The sequence below is a fragment of the Lolium rigidum genome, chromosome 5 (genome assembly GCF_022539505.1).
Source record: "Lolium rigidum isolate FL_2022 chromosome 5, APGP_CSIRO_Lrig_0.1, whole genome shotgun sequence".
Lineage (NCBI taxonomy): Eukaryota > Viridiplantae > Streptophyta > Magnoliopsida > Poales > Poaceae > Lolium > Lolium rigidum.
In genome coordinates, this window is record NC_061512.1 from 239,717,957 (window position 1) to 239,731,215 (window position 13,259).

Consider the following 13,259-nt stretch of genomic DNA (forward strand, 5'->3'; position numbering starts at 1 on the left):
AAATCTGTTTCTGCGCAGAAATCCAAATCTAGTATCAACTTTATATTAGAGACTTTACTTGGCACAACATTGCAATAAAATAAAGATAAGGAGAGGTTGCTACAGTAGTAACAACTTCTAAAACACAACAAAACAGTAGCAAAATAAACACATGGGTTATCTCCCAAGAAGTGCTTTCTTTATAGCCATTAAGATGGGCTCAGCAATTTTGATGATGCACTCGCAAGAAATAAGAGTTGAAGCAAAAGAGAGCATCAAAAAGCAAAATCAAAACACATTTAAGTCTAACCCACTTCCTATGCATAGGAATCTTGTACACAAATAAATTCATGAAGAACAAAGTGACAAGCATAAGAAGATAAAACAAGAGTAACTTCAAAATTTTAAGCATATAGAGAGGTGTTTTAGTACCATGCAAGTTTCTACAACCATATTTTCCTCTCTCATAATAATTTTCAGTAGCTTCATGGATAAACTCAACAATATAACTATCACATGCAACATACTTTTCATGATTCACAAACACATAATTTTTATCAAGCTCAAAAATAGTGCGATTAAAACTTTCAAACACACTTTTATCAATAATATAACAAGATGGTTGATCAATCTCAAGAGATATGGGACTCATAGATAATGTCAAGACCTCTCCAATCCCATTTTCATTAGTAGTACAATTAATATTATCAAGTAACATAGGACCATCATCAAGAGCTTTATCATAAACATTTGCTACGCAAAATTCTTTAGTACCATGCATTTCGACATCGGGCACAAACAAAGCATTATCATAAGATTTATCAAAGTAGCATGGATTATCATAAATAACAGTAGCATAATTATTCTCACAAGTTTTACTCATAGGGAATATTTCAAGAGAATCCACGGGAACATAACATTCAACCTCTTTCGGTAAGCATGGAGGACAATCAAATAGTGTAAGAGATAAAGAGTTACTCTCATTAGAAGGTTGGCATGGGTAGCTAATCCATTCTTCCTCCTTTTGTTCATCACTCTCCTCTTCTTTTTCATCCAATGAGCTTTCAGGTTCATCAATTTCCTCCTCTTTTTCATCCAATGAGCTTTCAGGTTCATCAATTTCTTCTTCCACAGGTCTCTGCAAATTGTGAGTGCATTCTTGTGCGTTAATGAGTCTCTCTTTATAATCAATGATATAAGGATTATCCGTGTAACTTTCATTGCAAAAATTAAGGATAGAAGAGACATAATCTTTAAGGTCCTTACAAACAACACAAGTTTCATAATTTTTAACCATGAAGGATTCTATCTCGGAGGCTCCCATAAATATGACAAATTGTTCTACCTCTTCAAACCCAAAATGAATATAGCTATTCCGATTATAGTTCTTAATTAAAAATTCCTCACTAAAGCCACATTGAAATTTAAGATGTTTAGTGTCCTGTTGAGAGCAACAGTTTATATCATGGCGTTTAAGCAAGATTTTAGCAATTGTATTCAATTTTTCTATCACAGCACTCATCACTTTTCCCGCTCTTGATTCTCTATAATTATTATAATATTCTATAAGCTCCAAGTAGGTTATGAGTTCTCCCATAACAGCAGTTTTTAATTTTTAGGTTTTTCAATTTTTTATGGATTTTTGGGTATATGAGAAAAGTAAAACAAGACAAAAAGAAACAAGACAAAAGTAAACTAATAAAACAAGACATAAATAAACTAAGCACAAATAAACTAGACAAAAGTAAACTAAGCAAAACAAAATAAAATAAAATAAGAACAGAGATAGAGGTAGAGTGTACTCCCCAGGTGAACTTATGAGTAGAGCTATGCCTCCCCGGCAACGGCGCCGAGAAAACAGTCTTGATAACCCACAAGTATAGGGGATCGCGGCGGTCTTCGAGGAAGTAAAACCCAAATTTATTGATTCGACACAAGGGGAGGTAAAGAATACTTATAAGCCTTAACAACTGAGTTGTCAATTCAGCTGCACCTGGAAAAGCACTAGCAACAGGGGTGATATGAAAGTAGCAGTAATATGAGAACAGTAGTAATAGTAACACAGCAGCAGTAATAGCAATATGAGAGCAATAGCACCAGAAAATAGTTGATACTACTTCCAATGACATGTAGAACAAGTATATGATGATGAAAGATGGACCGGCGTTCCCAGAGATCTACACTAGTGGTAACTCTCCAATAATAAGTGACAAGTGTTGGGTGAACAAATTACAGTTGGGCAATTGATAGGATTCAAAGCATTAAGTTAGAACATCCAACTTATTAATCATGTAGGCATGTTTTCCATATATAGTCGTACGTGCTCGCAATGAGAAACTTGCACAACATCTTTTGTCCTACCAGCCGGTGGCAGCCGGGCCTCAAGGGAATCTACTTGGATATTAAGGTACTCCTTTTAATAGAGTACCGGAGCAAAGCATTAACACTCGGTGAAAACATGTGATCCTCACATCACCGCCATCCCCTCCGGTTGTCCCGATTTACGTCACTTCGGGGCCTTTGGTTCCGGACGAGTGACATGTGCATACAACTTGTAGATACAATCTAAGCAATAATTATAGAGCTTAAATCTAAGATCATGCCACTCGGGCCCTAGTGACAAGCATTAAGCATAACAAGATTGCAGCAACAATAACTTCACAAACTTTATAGATAGACTAATCATAATGTATCATCCATCGGATCCCAACAAACACAACACCGATTACATCGGATGGATCTCAATCATGTAAGGCAGCTCATGAGATCATTGTATTGAAGTACATGGGATAGAGAGTACCAACTAGCTACTGCTAGAACCCGTAGTCCATGGGGGAACTACTCACGAAGCATGATGGAGGCGATGGCGTCGATGGAGATGGCTTCCGGGGCACTTCCCCGTCCCGGCAGGGTGCCGGAACAGAGACTTCTGTCCCCCGAATTGGAGTTTCGCGATGGTGGCGGCGCCCCTGGAGTCTTTCTGGAGTTTCGTCAAAAGGTATCGCGTTTTTAGGTCGAAAGGGCTTATATAGGCGAAGAGACGGAGTCGGAGGGTGCCTGGGCCCCCCTCACAGTAGGCCGGCGCGGCCAGGCCTGGGGCCGCGCCGCCATGTTGTGTGGTGGCCCCCTGGCCCCTCTCCGACTCTCCTTCGGTGTTCTGGATGCTTCCGGGAAAAATAAGATGTTTGGCGTTGATTTCGTCCAATTCCGAGAATATTGCCCGAACAGCCTTTCTGGAACCAAAAACAGCAGAAAACAGGAACTGGCACTGTGGCATCTTGTTAATAGGTTAGTTCCGGAAAACGCATAAAAACATTATAAAGTGCAAGCAAAACATGTAAGTATTGTCATAAAACAAGCATGGAACATCAGAAATTATGGATACGTTGGAGACGTATCACAGCCCTATGGGCAGCGGCGCGAGACGTTGCTGCGGAGGTGGTCTGCGGAGTGGCGGCCCGGTGTGTGCTCCGGCTGGTTTGGCGGACGCTGTGGCCGCGAGGGCGGCATGGCGGCTAGACCGGGGTGCTCGCGCTGCTGCGGCCGACGGCTCGGCCTTGGACCCCTGTGTTGGCGTCCGTCGAAGCTCCCTCTCTGTGGCGGTTGGCGGCGCCCGCGGAACTCTTCTCGGCGAGCTTGGTAAGCAGCGATGGTGCGGCTCGGCTCTTCAGCCCCGCGTGGCGCGGGTGGTGGTAGCGGAGCTTGCGGGCTCCTTGGTCTGGTTGTGGTGGCGGTTGATACGTCTCAAACGTATCTATAATTTCTTATGTTCCATGCTACTTTTATGATGATACTCACATGTTTTATACACATTATATGTCATTATTATGCATTTTACGGCACTAACCTATTGACGAGATGCCGAAGAGCTAGTTGTTGTTTTCTGCTGTTTTTGGTTTCAGAAATCCTAGTAAGGAAATATTCTCGGAATTGGACGAAATCAACGCCCAGGGTCTTATTTTTCCACGAAGCTTCCAGAAGACCGAAAGGATAACGAAGTCGGGCCCGCCTGGCAGTGACCCCGTCTTTTCAGGTGCGCCAGTACTGGCGCCGAGGTATTAATGGCGATGCCTCGCGGCCGTCGCCTACCTCTGCGCACGAAGTAAACAGCGATGTCATGTGTGCCACGGCCGTCGCCTACCTCCGGCCTATATAAACAAGGCGCGACATCTCATCTTGTCCCTAGCCGCCGCACAACCTTCACCGTAGCGCCACCGCCGCACAACCTTCGTCTTTGCCATGAGTAGCGCTGGCCGCAGCCAGGCTACCCCGCCTCAACCTCCGACTCTACCTCCCCCGGACTAGAGCTCTGACGAGGAATTGGAGGACGACGACAACACCGACGACCTCCTGGACCCGGTCAGGGACGCGAAGTTCCTGGCTAATGCGGAGAAGGAAGCAGAGGAGGAGCGGGCGACCTACGCGGCGTTCGACGTCGAGATGGAAGTTGCAGGGAGGCGGCCGCCGCAGAGGACGACTCCTCTAACATCTCATGGTCAGTTGATGACCCTGATGCGCCTACCCCGGAGGAGAAGGCGGCGGAGCAGATGGCGTTAGTCCATTTATTCGAGACGCTCAAGAAGACCGAGTATGCCACGAACGAGACGCTACGGCGGTGCCTGCTAGAGGACGCGGTGGCGCACCGAGCTCTAGTGGCTGCTCGGCTAGCGGCGGAGAAGCAAACGAGGGAGGAACGCAACGACGGGGCCGGGCGGATCTGATGGTACCCGGAATAGGAGGTGGGTCTGCGAGATGTGCAAAAGACAACTGACTAACAAAACGTGTCTAATATTTGTCAAAATTTAGATGTATCTAATGTTATTTAGTGTGTAGATACATCTGAATTTAGCCAAGTCTCATATAACTTTCATACGACGGAGGGAATAATAATGGTCACTCACCGCAAATGCACGCCTTAGGATAATAGTACTACCAAATTGTCAAAATAATTTGCCAAAACTTAATTACACTCAAGCAATCAGATCCAGTAGACAAACATGTTGCATTCGTACTCAAGCACAGAACAAAACATATATTCCCTCCGTTTGGTACTTACTGCTATGTTACTATGCCTTTTGGTTTGAAAAACGCAGGTGCCACCTACCAACGTACGATGCAGCGGTGCCTGAAGGACCAAATTGGCCGGAACGTGCACGCCTACGTCGACGACATCGCGGTCATGACCCGGAAAGGATCCGACTTGATCGGCGACCTCACGAAACCTTTGAGAATCTCCGTCGGTACAAGATGATGTTGAATCCGCTGAAGTGCGTCTTTGGCGTGCCAGCCGGAAAACTCCTTGGCTTCATAGTCTCTCACGGAGGCATTGAGGTTAACCCGGAAAAGATCAAGGCAATATCGTGTATCAAACGGCCAACTTGTCTCAAAGATGTGCAACGACTAACCGGTTGTGTCGCGAGCAATCGATAGGTTTGTTAGCCGTCTTGGCGAGAAGGCGCTACCTCTGTACAAGTTACTGAAGAAAACGGACAAATTTGTCTGGGACGACGCAGCTGACGCAGCTCTTCGAGGGTTGAAGGAAATACTTACCTCCCCACCTATCTTGGCAGCCCCAGCAGAGTCAGAGCCAATGCTCCTTTATCTGGCAGCTACCAACAAAGTCATCAGCCTCGTCATCGTGGTGGAGCGAAAGGAAGAAGGTCATGAATACGACGTACAAAGACCTGTCTACTACATAAGCGAGGTGCTGACGGAGTCAAAGCAAAGATACCCTCACTTTCAGAGGCTAGCTTATGGAGTTTTCCTAGGCAGCCGGAAGCTGAGACACTACTTCCAAGAGCACCCAAGTAACAGTTGTGAGCAAGGCTCCGCCGTCAACAATTCTCAACAACGCTGACGCAACAGGACGGACGGCTAAATGGGGCATTGAATTATCCGCCTTCGACATCGCTTACAAGCCAAGGACTGCGGTCAAATCCCAAGTCTTGGCAGATTTCATTGCAGATTGGACAGAAGCTCCGGATGCAAGTCTGGAGCCGGAACATGAGACATGGGTTATGCACTTCGATGGATCCAAGCAGCATCAAGGCTCAGGAGCCGGAGTCACCCTGAAGTCCCCTACCGGAGAAGAACTGCAGTATGTTCTGCAGATCCACTTCGAAGCTACAAATAACATGGCGGAATATGAGGCTCTTCTACACGGTCTGCGCATCGCTAAGGAGATTGGGATCAAGCACATAATATGCTGTGGAGATTCCGACCTGGTGGCACAGCAAGTAGCCGGAACCTGGAACGCCAGAAATTCCGTCATGGCGGCCTACAGAGACGAAGTTGATGAGATCGCCAAGTGCTTCCTCGGATACGAAGTCAAGTACGTCAGGAGAGACGATAACACAGCGGCAGATATGCTATCCAAGCTCGGATCCGGCAGAAAGCCAATTCCGCCCGGAATCTTCTCGGAGCATCTCCGGATACCCTCGGTGAAGGGCGCTAACCCGGAAAACCCAGAGGTGGCAGTGTCTCCGGCCAGAGAGGTGATGGCTACCATTCCGGCTTGGACACAGCCTTTCCTGGACTACCTCATCGATCAAAAGTTGCCGGAGGACGAGGTCCTCGCGCGCCAGATCATCAGACGAGCACGATCCTACACAATTGTTGATGGACAGCTCTACAAACGAAGCGCAACAGGGGTATTTCTCAAATGCGTCTCCAATCAAGATGGCATTGAAATCCTCAGAGAGATCCACGCAGGGGACTGCGGGCACCATGCCGCTCCCAGGTCACTCGTTGCAAAAGCTTTTCGGCTAGGCTTTTATTGGCTCACAGCTAAAGAAGATGCTGATAAGATAGTCAAGACCTGCCGAGGTTGTCAGTACTATGCTACTCAACCAAACGCTCCAGCCCAAGAGCTGAAGACCATACCTATCACCTGGCCATTTGCGGTCTGGGGGCTCGATATGGTTGGTAAGTTAAAAAGATCATCTCCTGGCGGTTGTGAATACCTATTGGTCGCTGTTGACAAGTTCAGCAAGTGGATCGAGGCAAAGCCAGTGAGAAAAGCCGACGGTGCTACGGCACTAAAATTTGTCTGCAGCCTCGTGATGAGATTCGGCATCCCACACAGCATAATCACAGATAATGGCACAAACTTCGCTCAGGGAGAATTAAAGGATTATTGTGAGACAATGGGGATTCGATTGGACCTTGCATCTGTGGCTCACCCACAATCCAATGGCCAAGTTGAAAGAGCTAACGGTCTAATATTATCAGGAATCAAGCCACGCCTTGAAGAACCGCTGCGTCGAGCAGCTGGAGCTTGGGCCGACGAACTAGACGCTGTCTTGTGGAGTTTGCGAACTACCCCTAACAGGTCAACGGGGTTTACCCCATTCTTCCCGGTATACGGATCCGAAGCCGTGATTCCCTCCGACATCATCCACGATTCACCGCGAGTTTCCGCCTATAATGAAGAAACAGACTGACGAGGCCAGACAGCTATCTGTGGACCTGATCGAAGAAGCTCGGAATTTAGCTGACCAGCGCTCCGCCATCTACCAGCAGAAACTCCGACGTTATCATAGTCGTCGAGTCCGGAATCGCTCGTTCATGGCCGGAGACCTGGTTCTCCGCCTTCGCCAGGTGAAAGATCACAAGCTGCAATCTCCATGGGAAGGACCCTTCGTCGTTAGCAAAGTGCTTCACAACGGATCGTACTACCTTGTTGATTTCCGAGAGCTGAGGGACAGACCTGCTAATTGGCGCTGGAAACGCAAGCGTGAGGATCCGGATGATATCTACGACGAAACAGATCGCCCTTGGAACATTGCACAGCTACGTCCTTTCTACACTTAGCATATTTTCTCCGAGTTACAAACTCTGTAATAGTTATACATGATCAATGAAATAAAGCTTTTGGTTCACTCTATGAGTCATTTACCTCCTTTACTTGTTCATTTTTTAGATCGTGTATGTTTTCCGACTAAAACCGCAGAGCTGGATATTTCCGCCTAGGCGTGTATGAAAGTTGTGATTCTCAAAATCGTCCTTTAGGACGTAAGCTTAAGTTTTCTGGTTAAATTGTTATCTGCTGCGAACTCGTGGATTCCTAGTAGCGATTTCCGGCACCTATGCCTGGGGGCTTGTTTCCGCGGTTATGGACGGATTACCATTGGGTTTCGTCATCGCTGGCGAGCGTTTCCGGCTAAGGTTTTCCGGCTCGTGGAAGGTCAAGCGATTAAGCCGGAAAACAACGACATCAGCACTTGCTTTTCAAACATAAAACGAAACATGCGAATAATATTAAAGGATAGCAGGATAAGTTGTTTCCGCCCATGCATAATTGTTTCGTCCCTAACTACTTAAGAATTTAAAGTCTTATTACAAACCCTCTCTGGGGCCAAAATGATGCATTGTTTTTCCGCAGGACTAAGTTTTTACTTCTCCTTAGCCGGAGAAGTTTCCACATTAGCATCAGCTCCTCCGGCATCAGTTGGAGTTTCCTTCTCCGCGTCTTTGGCAGGCGAAGAGACATCTTCATCTTCTTCCGCTCCAGTTGCAGCCGGAGATGCAGCGCCACCTTGGTTCTTTGAGCTCGTCCAAGTGTATTGGCTTCCGGATTGGGCAGGCCTGGTTTCCGCTTCGAGATCCTTCAAAAGCTCAGCTTCGAGAGGCTCGTCAGTAGGAAGAACCACCTTCTCATAAAATTCATCATGGCAGATCCTCCGGGCGATGCGTGTATCATAACCGCTGACTGCGTCAAGTAGTGCATTGACATCAGCTTCCGGAGGAACGCCAGAAGTCACCCGGTCTAGGTCCAAGCTCGGATTATGCGCTAAGCACATAGCCAAGGACATGGCGGCTGCGCCCCGTGCCGAAGAAGACTGCAGATCCACAACCAGCTCCGGAAGCAAATCCATCCTCTTGATGAGCTTACGCACTTCGCAGGTTCGGCTCTTCTTGATGTTGAGGTTGTGACAGATTTTCCTGGAGGCGGAAATGAGATCCTTGCAGTCCTCTCCGGCAAGCTGTAGCAGGTCATCGCGCGGGAACTGGCTCCGACGTTCCTCATCATATCCAAGCGGATCTGGAAAATACAAGTTTCGTTAAAAAACAGCAAGTTACATGTCTGCAGTCATATGAGTTTCGAGGACGTACCCATGACGTCGGAGTTGAGAAAGTCCCAGCAGCTCTCTGCTGTCTTCATATATTTGCGAAGACCTCCAAGTTCTTTTTGCTGCTTCTGGATGATGTCGCTGTCAGTCTGTCTTTTCAGCTCAAACTCACCAGTTTTGCGGGCAAGCTCCGAGTTCTTCTCGGAAATTTTACTGTTCGCCTCTACGAGCTTCGCTTCAAGATCTTTACTGTGAAGCACGTAGAGTTTCCAACTCGGAGGAAGCCGCAGCGAGAGAAGTGGAGGCACCTGCTCATAGTTACATAAAGCGTCAAGTTCGGAAAAAATGCGAAACGATCCGCAGTCATCAGTAATCGGAAACCAACCTTGGGCTTCTGATAGTTGTTTCTTCAATTCTGCATTCTCTGCTTGGAAGCGCTGGATCTTCTCCGCCTGGCTGATGGTCACACGACGTTGCAGCGCGATGTTTTTATGCAACTCGTAGTGCAAAGCTTTTTGCTCCTGAAAACGCAGCCAGAAAACGGAGTAAGTTCCGCCATCATGGTTTAAGTCTTTCTAAAGCATGGAGGCTGGAAATTTTTTTCCGCCCTCATGCTTGGGGGCTACCACGACTTTTAAATCTCCTTTTCAGTTTAAGTTCTCTAAAAGTATTCAGACGCTAACTAATAAAGTTTCCGCCTAAATACTTGGGGGCTACTGGGGAGTTACCTTTTGCTTGCAAACAAGCTTGTCGAAGAACTGGCCAATGTTTTTCTTGGCGTCCTGGATCTCCGACGTTTCAACGTCCGGTTTGCCCCAGGCATTGTTCAGCATGGCATTGAGCAGATCTTGCTCCAGCTCCCATTTCTCTGCCTCTTTTAGTTTGTTAAAAAACTTTGTGGCATAGGCTTTTGGGGTGGAGGTAAGGTTAGCCGGATCTCCAAAGTTCTTGGGAAAAACGACCATATCGCCCGTGGGGGCTTCAGCTTTGCCGGAGGAGATCTCTTCTGCTTCCCCTTGGCTTCGTCCTTCAAATTCATCATCGATAGGACCCTTACCGCCGGAATCATCTCCGCCCCTCCGTCGCCGCTAACCGGAATTACTTCCGGAGGAGTGGGAGCGGCAGGAGCTGGAGAATGATCCGCGGGAGGAGGAGAAGGTTGCAGGGGGCTTGTGGAGCGCTCGGTGGAGTTGGCGTCAAAGGACCAACGGCGGGAGACTTCTTTTGCATATACTTAGTGATAGGCTCCTGAACGTTGGTCCGTGCGGTGGTTGGATTCGGATTTCTGTGAGCAAGTAAAAAGGAAAATAAGCATAACACAGCTCACCAATATAGATAACGCACATTACTCGGAAACTTACGTAGCACCCGGAATGCAGGGCCGTGAAGGTTTTCCTGATGTTGAGAGCATTTTCAGGCGTTGGCGTTCCGCCTTCCTGGAGTCAAGCGGAGGTGGTTTAACCACTCTGGGTTTCTTGGCGGAAGCCTCACCGCTGCCCCCGGCGTCGGAGCCGGAGACTTTGGCGCGGGAACGCTTTGTAGGTCGAGGAGCAGCCTTTCGAGGTGCTTGTTCCTCTTCCTCTTCAGGGTCCACCGGATCCTCTTCCGCCGAGTCACCGCTAACGGGAACTCGGAGTATGGCGCGCAAGTTTTCCTCCGCCAAAGAGTCAAGCTGCGAAAGAAGTGAGCAGAACAAGTTAAACACTTAGAAAATTGAGAGATGATAAAAGGAATGCGAAGGAATGAGCGCTTACCGGAGGGCATTTATCGTGGGTGGTGATATCCTTGACCAGTTCTGGGACCTGTTGGCCTCTACCAATCTTCACCAACGTTTTGAACCTCCTCTTGAGGGAGTCAGCCGGAAGATCGTGGCGGGTGACTCGGAGGAGATCGTCGGCCCCAGTGTACGCGCACATCATACGTGCGTTGTAGCGCAGAGGTTGGATCCTCCGCGTAAACCAGCTGAGGGTGAGCTGGGCTCCGGTCGGTCCATCGTGAACTAACCAGGAAATCCTCCGCGCGGCCTTCTCCAATATGGGCGTTTGGGCAAGTGTGGGGATGAAGCTCCAGCTCGCCAATTCTTCCGGAGGCGTGTTGCTGAAGGGCGGGAGTCCGTCGTGGACGTTTGGAACTGTCACGTTCTTCACATAAAACCATCCGGCGTTCCAATACCGGACGGATTCGTGGGAGTCGTGAGGAGGATACATCCGACCAGAGCGGAGCATGAACGTCATACTTCCGCAGTTGAGCATGGCTTTGTCCTTTGTCTCTTTCTTCACGCGGAAAAAGAATTGCCATAATTTGATGTCGGGACGAATTCCGAGATGCCCCTCGCAGAGAGTTGCGAAGTTTGAGAGCAGAAGGTAGGAGTTGGGGCAGATGTTGTGGGGCTGAAGCCCGTACGTGTCGAGGACGGAAAGGAAGAATTCCGAGCAGGGGAGCGATAATCCGCGCTCAACCCACGCCTTTGTCATGACACGCTCATCCGCGTCGGGCTTGGGGACGTCGGAGTCGCGCGTGAAACTCCAATTTCCGGAGATCATGCCCTCATTTTGGAGTTCCCGGAGCTCCGCGTCTGTTGTTTCGCAGGGCCACCATTGGCCCCGCACCCCTTCACGGCTCCGGGCCTTGGAAGCATTTTTTGTTTTCCGCTTCTTGTACCTTGGCTGCCATTCTAGCTTGGCCTTGCAGTTCCTCTTCGAGCTCTTGAGCTGTTGGGATCCGGCCTAGTAAAGTACTGGAAGAGGCGGAGAATGGTTGAGCAAGTCTAACGTCGGAAACATATGGTGGCAGATACGCAATGGGATCCGGGCAAATCGGTTCCACGGCATCGGGATCCGGAGTACTCGGAGAACTACCAGTGCAGTGAGGAGAACCGTGAGGCATGCTTCCGGCTGCACCCATGCGAGCTAAGTTGAGTAACCGGAAAATCTACACTACAGCTACTTCTTCTTCTACAAGTCCGATGCACGTACCGTCAATGGCGCGACGGTCCGGCGAAGTTCCGGCGAAGGTGGAGATAGACAAACTGGCGGTTTTGAGCCTCCGATGACCACGAATCGGCGGCGGAGTTGATTTCTTGGTCAACCGTGGCGATCTTGGTTGAAGGAGAGGCTTGAGGCGGTGGTGCGAGAAGCTCCTGCGCGGCGGGCTCGCCGGAGTTAAGATCTGTCGGGCGGCGCGGCGAGAGGAAGAAGATGAAGTGGTGAGGTGCGGTGAAAGAATGAAGATTTACCGAGCCGCGGAGATATTTATAGGCCCCGCGCGGAGATTCGGGATTCGGATCCAACGGCGGAAACGGAACGGTCGCACCGTTGGATGAACGACACGTGTCTTAGGTCAAGTGCGGTAAATCAACGTGGAGGTAACTTAACCATGCACTCCCGAAATTTCCGGCTAAAGATTTGCATCTGCGAAAATTTAGCGCGGGAAAAAAGGAAGTTGTGCGCGGGAAAAGCGGAATCTCCGTTGTGATACCTAATCTGAAGACGAAGGAATTCCGAGTGAATGAACCCGGAAACAAGTAGAAGTTTTTGAAGCTCTTCAAGATTCTCTTCGGATCCGAGCTGAATGAAGCCGGAGGAATGATGAATCTCGGAGAACTTCGGGGGCTACTGTTGTGGGTATACTTTATGGGTATATCAACGGCATGGCCTAGATCCGGCAAGCCCGGGTGGCCCATAGATGGTGGTGAGGCATGTGGCCCATCGGGCGGCCCAGTTGCTGTAGATCCTGAAGGATGCAGTCCAGCCCAGGAACAGGAGCCGGATCTCTACCGACCTACGAAGGAGGCCGGATCCGTGACGGCCCATGAAGTATCCGGATCCAGCACGTACTTGAAGGAAGGCGGATCCTTGACGTACACGGCAAGACATTGTACCGTAGTTAGGCAACTTGTATTCCGGCTAGGACTCTCCATGTAAACCCTAGATCCGTGCGCCTTTATAAGCCGGATCCCGGGAGCCCTAGAGGCACAACCACAACTCATTGTAACAACGCGAAAGCGCCCAGATAATTCCAGACAAGCAGCAGTAGGCCCTGTCATCGTGCAGGTGTTCCGAAGCTGGGTAACTCGCGTACCACCGTCCCGTGTGCACTCCGCCCTATGGCCCCTACTTCTTCTTCCCCTCGTGAGGATCCCTCCTCCGGGGTACCGTAGATTAGGCAACGACACACCCGGTGCCCGAACCTGCGCGTGGTAGAGGTGTG